This window comes from Panthera uncia, chromosome F2 (assembly GCF_023721935.1).
Source record: "Panthera uncia isolate 11264 chromosome F2, Puncia_PCG_1.0, whole genome shotgun sequence".
NCBI lineage: Eukaryota > Metazoa > Chordata > Mammalia > Carnivora > Felidae > Panthera > Panthera uncia.
The window spans coordinates 20,543,062-20,554,712 of NC_064812.1; the positions used below are offsets into that span (position 1 = coordinate 20,543,062).

Sequence of the window (11,651 nt, forward strand, 5' to 3'; positions counted from 1 at the left end):
TGCTTTTTGAAAGTTGTTGCTGTGTTATTGGAGGCACAGATAATAATAATGATGACTTTTGCATCTTGTGATTTTCAGTCTTTAGTGTTATGAAATATCCTCCTTTATCCATTTTAGTATTGGGGGGCTTAATTCCGTCTTGCCTATATCAGAACCCTTGTTTTTTTTTTTATTGCAATTGCCTATATTTTTTATTTTTAAACTTCAAAATCATTCCATTTTAGGCATGTCCCTTTTAAACAGTGGAGAGCAAGGTTTTGCTTTGGTGGACAGTCAGAAAACCATTTTTTTTCCTTTTGTAATAAGCGAGGAAAGCCTGTTATGTTTATTAATATGATCTATACGTCTGGTCTCTGTTGTGTCATATTGTTTTATGATTTTTTTTTGGTTGTTGAATATAGAAACTTGTTCACTGTGTGATCCTTTTCTTGCCCCCTCCAATTTTTTTTTTTTTTTAAACATTTATTTATTTTTGAGACAGAGAGAGACAGAGCATGAGCAGGGAAGGGTCAGAGAGAGAGGGAGACACAGAATCTGAAACAGGCTCCAGGCTCTGAGCTGTCAGCACAGAGCACAACGCGGGGCTCGAACTCACAGACCGTGAGATCCTGACCTGAGCCGAAGTCGGCCACTTAACCGACTGAGCCAACCAGGTGCCCCGCCCCCTCCAATTTTTAAGATGCATACTAAAGTACTGGGTAGTAAAATGATACAATGTCTGAGATTTTCTTTAGAACACTTTAGCCATCAAATGCGGTGGTGGGCAAGGAGAAGTAAGTACATATAACACTGATGGCTAGTGAAGCTGGATATTGGGGTTCATTGTAGTTTCCACTTTTATATGTGTTTGGAAATTTTTGGTTTTAAATACAGTTTGCTTTTAAAACAGTTATAAAAAATAATTTCATCTTTTTCATGTTACACAAAGTTTGCATGGTTTTTATTTACTTTTATAATAAGCCAAGTTCTATCTTCATGAACATAGACCTGAAATAATGAAAACTTAAGAGCTTCATAAAGAGAAGTGTTAGTCTCTAAATCAAATAAAGACCTCCTCTATTGCCTCAAGCGCTGCAATAAATTATACATACTGTAAATGAGCACAGCTTCTTTTAAAGTTACAAGAAACAATTTTGTCTTTGTGAGAGTTTTATAACTACATCCAATAGCCTATAAAAAGCCTCTCTTGATGTGGTTCCCATGGTGACAGGACATAATATATGTGTCCATTAAATTTGGAAATGTAATGAAGTGTAATAAAAATCTACTTCAGAAAAATACACTTCTCAGCATATTTTTATTAATTAAAATATTGCATTGAGCATTTTTCATGTCTGCGTGCCTGACAGCAAATAAAAGCTTTGCCACATATTAACTGTGACTCTTGAGTTCCATCCAATATTAATTGGTACAAAATAGGAAAGGCATTTTTGCAGAGAAAATATTTTGACTGGTGGCCCAGAGTGATTAATGGGTAAACAGTTATGCCTCTTGAACTGTGCATATACCATTTCAAATGCCACCAGCAATACGGATTCTGACATTTGTATCCACAGGGACAGGAACAGACTAGAAAGTGAGTACCGTTAATCCTTGAGGAAGAAGAGAAGTTCCTCATTGTGGACTCCCTACCAGAGCCCTGCCGAGAGTATGTGACCATTTTGCTTGTGCGGGAGGCAGGGTATCAGAAAAGCAGTTTGAGAAAATCCTGCACAAATTCAACAAACAGGAACACAAGCAAAGGCCACCAAAGCCATCTCAGTACACAACTAGAGGCACAGAAGTTACAAAAAAAGAAAAAAAAAGTGGGGGATGACAGAAGAGCTGAAGAGCAATGAGCAAATCACTCTCATCTTCAACTCTCGATAGTTAGAATTTTAAGCAGACTAAGAGGAAAGGAAGGAGTCTTACTCTCAGGACGATTACTCAGTCATCTTCAAATAAGGAGCAGAACATTCTTAACTACCACCCATTTGAAACCCTCTGTGTGTCCTCGCAAATTAACAATATCCAAATGACTTTGACTACTTGAAAGCACATGTAAAACATAACTGGGGAAAGTGTACATAGCTTCCACTCACCCCTAAAATCAAGAAGAGTATGAACTGCCTCTCATATATGACATTAATCTGAGAGACATTTGCCTTTTGAGCTCTTCTGTCATATTGCAATGTAATATCTACAAGAATTGTTCACTGACCTGGTTGCTGTTCCATGAAGAACCCGATCAATCAAACCACACTGAACAAACCACCCAACTAAAGGATTAATAAGTGGGACTCACTATGTCATAAACTTTCTCTCAAAAATATTTTGTAAAAACGCTCTTAAAAGGAGGGGTGCTTGGGTGGTTCAGTTGGTTAAGAACCGACTCTTGATTTTGGCTCAGGTCATGATCTCACGGTTCGTGAGTTCGAACCCCACATCTAGCTCTGACTGGCAGTGTGGAGCCTGCTTGGGATTCTCTCTCTCCCTCTTTCTCTCTCTGCCCCTCCCCTGCTCATGATCTCTCTCTCTCTCGCTCTCAAAATACATAAATAAACTTTAAAAAATACACTCTTATAGGATTCCCATTACATACCTACACCTCAAGACCCTAGATACATTTTCTGGAATTATGGAAAATACCTGAAAAAAAAAAACCACTGCTCCCACGTAAATAGAACCATACTCAAAAATGAGAGGAAACATTTGGGCACCATAGTTATACTAGACTTGTCACTGAGGGCAGAGTATTTGTATTATATCACTATTTGATACAGATTTGTCTAGCCGTGGCAGTGAAAAGGCAGTTGATGGCAATACACAAATGTTTGTTCTTCTAAAGCAAATTTCTTTTCTTCCTGGTTCAGAAGGTTTTTTGGAAGTTGGAAACTCTGGGTGTTATACATATATCAAGGCAAAATGGAAAGAAAAAGAAGTGAAGAAAGGCCTTCCAAATCTGGCGGCTCCTGGGGCCATGGAGTACAGCCAATTCCCAAAGCTACTCCTTACTTAATGAGGCACCTTCCTTTCTCTAATCATGGGAGGGATACTCTACCCAAATACATCAGAGTATTCTGCGAATTAGAACTCTGGTCAGGCTTCCCTGATTCCCAACACATATACTCCAGCTCCTGATTCCCAACACATATACTCCAGCTCCTGTCTGTTCCAGAGTTTCTCTGAAGTGTTCCCCTAGCCCCTGATGCTTCATTTCACATTGAAGCACTCCTCAGATTATCTTTAATGGTCTCCTTCTCTGTGCCTGTGCACCCATCAGACTGTGAGCCCCTTGATGGTGGGAAATGAATTTTACTCTTTTCAGCATTCCACACTTGAGTACTCAACACAAAAATGTTGGCTTATATAGATGCAAAAAGTCTTGAGGATGAATTTTTAAAATACTGTTTACATATGCACACTGATTCTGTCAAATTCATAATGGCACACTTCCTCCTTTGCACCTCAAGATCACATTGTCTGGATAATAGATACAGGAGGATGTTTACATTGTTCTCGGTACTGGTTTAACTCTGAAATATTTTAAATATTACTAAATTGTCAACTCTGAATATGGAAAAAGAGAAAACATACATACTGAGTCTCTACCTCTGCCTACTTGTACCCATGTATTTATTTTTTTTTCACAGTATATTTTTTGAGCACCTATAAAGAATTGGATTTGTCCTAGGCATTGGGCAAGGGGAGTAGTGAACAAATAGAAATGCCCTTTGCACCCATAGAGTTTATCTTCTACTGTACTTGGGGAAAAAAACAATAAAATCATAAAACAGAGATACCAAGCAAACTCAGGCTATAATAAGCACTTACAGAGTGCTTATTATATATATAATATATATATTATATATATATAATAAAACAGATGATGTAACAGTGTGGCTGGAAGGAAGGAGGCACTATTTTCAGAGATGGGCAGAAAAGGCCTCTCTGAGGTACTCCAACCAGGATAAATGCAGAAGAGTGAGGGAAGGAAGTGGGGTAACCTATGAGGTCAGAGAGTGAGCTGGCGCAAGATTACGGAAGGTCTTAAAAAAATGTTGCAAGGAGTTGAGATTTTATTGCAGTGCCAAGAGAAGCCATCAGAATGTTTTAAGTAGGGAGGGGACAAGAGTTTATTTTAGGGAAGACCACTATGACTGTTGGGTAGACAATAGAATGTGCTCTGCCAAGAGGTGAAGTAGAGGATCCCTTATGAAAACTGGGCTACATTTACTCGACTTCCTTCTAATGGTTCCCAACCAGGGACACTTTTGCCGCTAAAAGGACATCTGGCAATGTCTGCAAATATTTTTGTTTGTCACAACTAGGAAAGAGGTGGGTGCTAGTGGGCAGGAGCCCCGGATGCTGCTAAACATACTATGATGCACAGGACAGCCCTATTCAACAGACAACTATTCATCTAATGGTGCCAAGGTTGAGAAATCCTAATTTGTCCTATGCAGATCTGCTCTTTGACCTCTGGGTTGCATGACAGAAGCAACAGAAAAAACAAGTTATATAAATTCTAAGGTGTGTGTGTTCATAGGAAGCAAAGAAGCAAACTATGGAGGGGAAAAAAGGCCCAATAAGAAGAAACTGTAAAACTAGACTCAGAGTCACTCCAAACATGGAGCCAGCCACTAGCCCCGCCTTGTGTGCCAAAAGCAAAGACACTTAGCTCTTAACATCAGCTGACCCCCCCTTAATTTCTTATTGCATCATCGACATGGTGAACTTCAAAGATGGAGAATACATCCAGTTATTTTTTTTAGTTTCCTTTAATTAAACTAAATGCCATCCCATTTAGACTACATTAACATTGAGAAAGTCTTGATGAATGGCATTTCTTGTCCTTGGATGTATTTTCCCTTCAATAAGTTGATAATTTGCCTTCAGAATTTGATAATTTTATATTAGTGATTGGGATTAAAACTGTTCTCTATGACAATACCTGGTCCTTTTCCATTCATATGTCTAAAAGTAGAGATAGCATTCCACACTGGACAGCAATGCCATATGCTGATCTAGGTTAAGCTGGATTTTTTTTTCCATGAAGAGACTGATGCAACAGGATTCTCCCAACAAATTATTACGCTGAGTCTCAGAGAAGGTTTCACACTCTAAGGGAGCCCCTGGGATGCTGTTATTACTCTTTGAAGGACACTTGACTTTCACCGAACATCTGCCTTGTTTAATGTACCTCTGCTAAATGTGAGCACCTGAACTGAATATGTTAACCAAGGAAAGCAACTAGCAAGAAACCATTCTGAAAACCCTGGGACTTTGCAGTAGGCTACAATACAACTTAGATCCTCAAAAGAAAATCCTTAAAAATAGGTTTCAGGAGTTTCTTTTAAAGTCTGTATTTTCTGAATGGTAATAATGAGTGAATATCAACAGAAATGAATGGAAAAACAAAGATTATATATTTACATTCAAATGTGAACATTAGACCTACTGGAACAAACAGATTCTAATATGAGGCAATCCATAGGCAGACAAATATATTTAACAATTAAATACAAGTTAACGCCAGTGAGGGTGGCAGGATGGTTACTCTGACACACTACTGGGGCAGGGTTACAAATTATTACCAATAATTATTAGTATTATAAAAATATTTGTATATTATTATCTGCATAATTTGCTTTTGTAGAAGCATCTCACAATAATTTTTTGAATAGTTTATGCCATATAATCTGATGGCTACCCTCCTAACTTCCCTTCTATCCTGAGTGATCAGAGAAGAACACAAAGGTTAATCAATGAGGGTACTTGTTGCAGAATTATTAATAATAGTGTGAAATGGTAACAACAACAACAAGCAATTCAAATGAATTATGGTTAACCTCAATTAGGAAATATTAGTAAGTCATTAAAAATGAATTTTTTAGACAAACATTCAGGATACTAGTATATCCCTAGACCTTCAAATAGTGCCTGGTACATGGTATTACGCCCTCTAGATAGTTGCCAAATGAAAGAATATAACTTTAGGGGAGGCTGGTTGGCTCAGTCAGTTAAGCATCCAACTTCAGCTCAGGTCATGATCTCAGAGTTTGTGGGTTCAAGCCCCACGTCAGGATCTGTGCTGACAGCTCAGAGCCTGGAGCCTGTTTCAGATTTTGTATCTCCTTCTCTCTCTGCCCCTCCCTTGCTTGTTCTCTCTCTCTCTCTCTCTCTCTCTCAAAAATAAACATTAAAAACAAAAATTAAAAAAAAAGAAAGAATATAACTTTAAATGGAAAAGGGTACAAAAATCACTTTTTTTCAGTATAATCCACATTCTCTTATAAGCATACTTTAGATAGATACAGATAGGGAGATGGACAGACAGACCTGTACCAATGCATAGAAAAAGATCAGAAAGGAAATACTCAGACTTTAAAATGGTTATTTTGGGGTGGTGAGTTTATACATCATTTTTATATTCTTCATTTCTTCCTTTATTTTAAAAATCTTCTACAATAAATATTCACCATTTTTAGAATCAGAGTGATCTTTTTAAGCATACATGAGAAATATAAATCAGTATACCTTTTGGTGGTGTTTCTTACTGGACTTGACTCCACCTCTCTAATAGGATCTTTTAAGTGTTATGGGATCAGTCAATTAATGTAGTTTAATAAACATTTGCTGACACTCTGTTAGGTGTCTTCCATGATCTGGGGACACATGAATAGACAATAAAATTCTTACTCTTAAAGATATTACAATAAATACAAAGTTTTATTAGTTATGTTTTTAATATAAAGATAATACAGTTAGGATAAAACAGAAGAAACCTTCATAATGGAAGTAAGTGGGCACAGGCCACCATGAGAGAGTAAAGGCAAGAAGAGTCTCTTTGCCAACCTGAGGGAGACCAGTTCTAGAAGCGAAGGAAAGGAAATGAGCACAGGAGGAGACCAAGTTGGCATGCGGCCAAGGAACCAAATGAGACAACACCTGAGATGTGAAGTGAACAGACAGCAAGGGTAGCTTTGCTTTTTGGTTTGTATTCTAGTCACATCTTCGTTTCTACCCAAGGAGAAATGATAAATGACATGTCTATTGCCTTCGCCAGCCGTAAGGCCAATTTACCCACCCCCCTCTGCCTGACTTTGTCAGTAAAACCCCCCTCTCTTGGTTATATCTCCACAACCCTGATCATTCCATTCTCCACTTTTTCCACATCTCCAAATCTTCCAGCTTTCTTCCCTGCCCAAGAAACACATTCCATAATGTTTTTGACATTTTAAGACAGGGAAAAGCATTTTAAGACAGGGAATTCATGACTGAAGCTGCATAGAGGATCAGTTCAAATAATTAAGTAACTAGTAAGATGGTAACTTTCCAACAAGACCCCCGCAGCCCTTCTCTGCTTATTGTCGTATAGAGCACGAGTGATGGATTACCTTAATACCAGGCCCTTTGCATTAGTAAATACCAAGTCCAATGGGAATAGCCCCAGGTAAGAAGTATCTCCAGGAAGAGTCACACCAACATACACTTTATTCAACAGCCACAGATACAGTATTTACCAATTTAAGACCATGTGGCCAATAGGAATTTCATGCATTTTGTGGTATAGTGTATAAATATGCAACTAATGTGGACATTCTTTTAATTTTCTTTTTTAAACACAGAGTTCAGAAATAATTCAAAACATAAAGCAGCATAACCAATATGTGGACTACAGAATGCTAGTTTCATGGGATTATAATGGATGTTATAAAAAAAATGAGGATCCTGGTTAAAAATTCTGGGAAACACTAGGTACAACAAGTGTCTTTATCATTAGTCTTGAACGAGTCAAGGCAAATTGGGTTTCTCCTAGAAAATGATGAGATAGGTAACATTTCCCAAGTTTATGTGACCATAGAATCTCTTTGCACAGGTTATTTTGCAGGTCTAGAGTTCTCTTAGGGACCATACTTTAAAATTTAATCATAGTACCACATTAGATTTTAAAATTACAGAATCAGATTAGATCTCTAATCTCTGTCAGGAGTGATTTCAGAACAACTGTCCTCAATAGTGTCTGCACATTAAAATCACACGAGAGAGGCACGTGGGTGGCTCAGACGGTTAAGCATCCCACTTCAGCTCAGGTGATGATCTCTGTTACGATTTCATGGTTCATGGGTTCAAGCCCCACTTCAGGCTCTGTGCTGACAGCTCAGAGCCTGGATCCTGCTTCGGACTCTGTGTCTCCCTCTCTCTCTGCCCCTTCCCTGCTCATGCTCTGTCTCTCTCTGTCTCTCAAAAATGAATAAATACATTAAAAAAAATAAAATAAAATCACATGAGAAACTTAAAAAATTTCCAATGCCCAGCCCTTACTTCAAATCAGTCAAATCAGAATCCCTGGGGCAAAGACCAAGGCATCAGTATTTTGTAAAGCTCTGAGGGGATTATAATGGGCAGCTGGGTTGAGAGCCGCCACCTTGGTGTCTCCTACCAATGCAGGACGCTCTTCTTAAGGCATCCCTGATATCTTGGTGTTCTAGCTTTTCAACACGGTGAGCCTCTGTGGCCCCTTGTCACAGCAAAACATTCCTCTGCTATGTTAAGTACAAGACGAAAGCCACTGTGTCTAAGATAACATTTATCTCAGTAATATCTTATATTGCTAAAACTGTAGGAAACATGCTACATTCCTATCTCCCATCAGTAAATGAAGGGCCTATTTTATTTTTGCCCCTTAGTAGTTTGAACATAGCGCTCCACATAAAATTCCCACAAAGGGAAAAACAAGCCTCACATTTATTAATAAAGTTCTAACAGCAAATATTGAAAACCTGATATCCAGACAGAGTACAGAATATTAACTGTGACATGTAATATTTAAGGGCAGAAATTTTTTATTAATATTTATATACCTAATATGTACAATCGAGAAGTCTAAATAGCAGAGATGCTTTTTGCATTATGCAGACACGGGCCCAGTGAATCTCTCCAGCCTCCAGGGCACAGAGTAAGACTGCCTTGGAGGTGGGAGCTGACACAGGATTCTTTGCCAGACTTTGCCTTGGTAGGAGCCTTAATTAATTTTATTTATAGTTCTACCAAGTCCTGCTCTGTTTCTTCTCATTGAATTACTTGGAATGCGTGTTTAGTTGTAAGGCAGTGCTTTTGGTTGAACAGTGAAAATAAAAATACTTGAACTCCAGGGACTCCAGCCACACAAATAACCATTCAAAACTTGGAACCTAAAATGATATGCCTTTGAGTGAACGGAGAAAAACCATTCTCATAAATGATACCTCCCAAATCACTGTCCCCAATTTGGGATGAGTCGTGATGCTATAGGCCATTCTGTTAAAATGTGTGAACAGTTTAACTTCTAGCTACCCACGGATTTCATGCAAAATTTGCACCAAAGAAAACAAAAACACCTAGTGCTTTATCCTTAAAACTGAAAAGGTTTATGACAAGGTAGTTACATTATTTATTTGAATAACAAAATAAAGCCCAGTATCAACCTGACTTGCAAACCAGCTATCTGATCTTAGAGTCACTAATCTTTATTTCCTTCATAATCCAATTTCCTTTATTATTTGCAATGCTAATGACTGTTTTGATTAAAGAATTAGGGATAGAAATGATAATGCTGTATAATTAAGTATGCAGATTTGGAGCTTTTTGCTTTTAAATGCAGTGTATTCAAAGAGCTAGACCTTGGTACTAGATAATTTGTGAAATTATATATTGCATTAATAATGTGCTGGAATAGTTAGGGGGCTAAAAATTTCACGATTATCCCACACCCAATAGTTGGTGGTCCATAAATATACCAAATGAATCTAAGTAGGCCTTTAGAAAATCCAATTTATTGAATTAAGTATGAGTTTTAATAGCCCAATAAAACATAACTGAAAGAAAAATATTGCATGTTACACTGCCCAACTTCGGCATAGCAATTCATTGAATTTTATCTCTCAACAAAAAAATAAATACTATAATTATTTCTCATGACAAATTTGTATCTAATTTAAATGATACTCCTTTGTGAACCTGAGAGTTTCTATGATAATGGAGTAAAGCTATCTGCTTGTTAGGTGTTTTAAGACTGAAATATAAAAGGAGCCTCAGGGAATGTGTAGCACTTATGCTAAAGAAGAGGGAACTGGGAAAGCAGCTGAGAGGCTGGGGCAATTTACGGCTGTGTTTAATTTTGTGGTTGGGCTACTGTCACACAGAAGAGGGACTGAACTTTCTCAGAAGCTTCTGAGGGCTGCAGAGCAAATAGATAGTCTGTAAAACAACTTACGGAAATCTTTTCAAGCAGTCAGAATTATTTCAAGAATGGAAAATCCCCAAAAGGAAGTGAGTCTTTCATTAAAGAAGCAATCAAGTCCAGGCTTGAAAAACACAGGCAGAAATACATGAAGAAGAGATGTGGCATGGGAATCAGGAGTCAACTGGATTACTTGCAAAGTCTGGTTCTACCCCGAGGTCCTAGAGCCTAGAGTTTTCTGAGATTAATTACAGCCAATTGGGAAATATTAAAAAGCCAAGGAATTTAAATGAATTATTTAAAATACCAGAAATCAGAATCTAAAATGAAACTTTTAACTCAAGGTGCAGGCACTGGAAGACACACAGATTTTTGTAATTAAATCATTCTCTATTAAAAATCTGTACAAGTATTGTCATATTCCTCTCTCTCTCTCTCTCTCTCTCTCTCTCTCTCTCTGTGTGTGTGTGTGTGTGTGTGTGTGTGTGTGTGTGTGTATGGAGACTTTTTGGGAGTGGTCTTTTTTGATATTTCAATCTGAAATCTATCAACTATTAGATACCTACATGCTTACAGTTGCTATCCCTAGAATGCAAGGTCATAGATGATTTTTATTTTCTTCTTTTTGCTTATGTTAATATATTGGTTTTCTTCAAAGGTCCTGTTGGGGTGCCTGGGTGGCTCAGTTGGTTGAGCGTCTGACTTTGGCTCAGGTCATGATCTTGTGGTTCATGGGTTCAAGTCCCATATTGGGCTCTGTGCTGTCAGTGCAGAGCCTGTTTCTGATTCTCTGCCCCCTCCCCGCCTTGTGTTCTCTCTCTCTCTCAAAAATAAATATACATTTTTTAAGAAGTGGCATTTTTAGGGGCACCTGGGTGGCTCAGTTTGTTAAGGCTCTTGACTTTGGCTCAGGTCATGATCTCATGGGTTGTGAGTTCAAGCCCCGCATCAGGATCCATGCTGACAGTGTGGAGCTTGCTTGGGATTCTCTCTATCTCTCTCTCTCTCTTCTCCTCCCCACTTGTGCTCTCTTTCTCTTTCAAAACAAATAAATAACTTAAAAAATTGTTTAAAAAAAGAAAATAAAAATAAAAAAGGGTCATTTTTAATTGAGAATTAATAAATTTCCATAAAATATTAGATGTTTTGACTACATGTGTACATTCACAGAATAAAATTAAAAACTGAGACACTTAGATAATCCTTCATCAAAGCCTCCTTTTGACCTTAGTTATCTGGGTATTATGTAAAAGAAAAAGTTTAAGAACCTAAATTAAGGGCACCTCGGTGGCTCAGTAGGTTAAGCATCTGACTTTGGCTCAGGTCATGATCTCGTGGTCCATGAGTTCGAGCCCCGAGTTGGGCTCTGTGCTGACAGCTCAGAACCTAGAGGGATTCTGTCTGTCTCTGACCCTCCCCACCTCATGCTCTTTCTCTTTCTCTCTCT

General features: G+C 38.0%; 1 non-coding gene across 1 annotated transcript; it reads left to right on the forward strand.

Moving 5' to 3' along the window:
• The first annotated feature begins 10,875 nt into the window (after window positions 1-10,875).
• TRNAQ-UUG (transfer RNA glutamine (anticodon UUG)) lies at window positions 10,876-10,960 on the forward strand. The gene has a single exon. It is a non-coding gene; the product is annotated as a tRNA-Gln (tRNA).
• The last annotated feature ends 691 nt before the right edge of the window (window positions 10,961-11,651 follow it).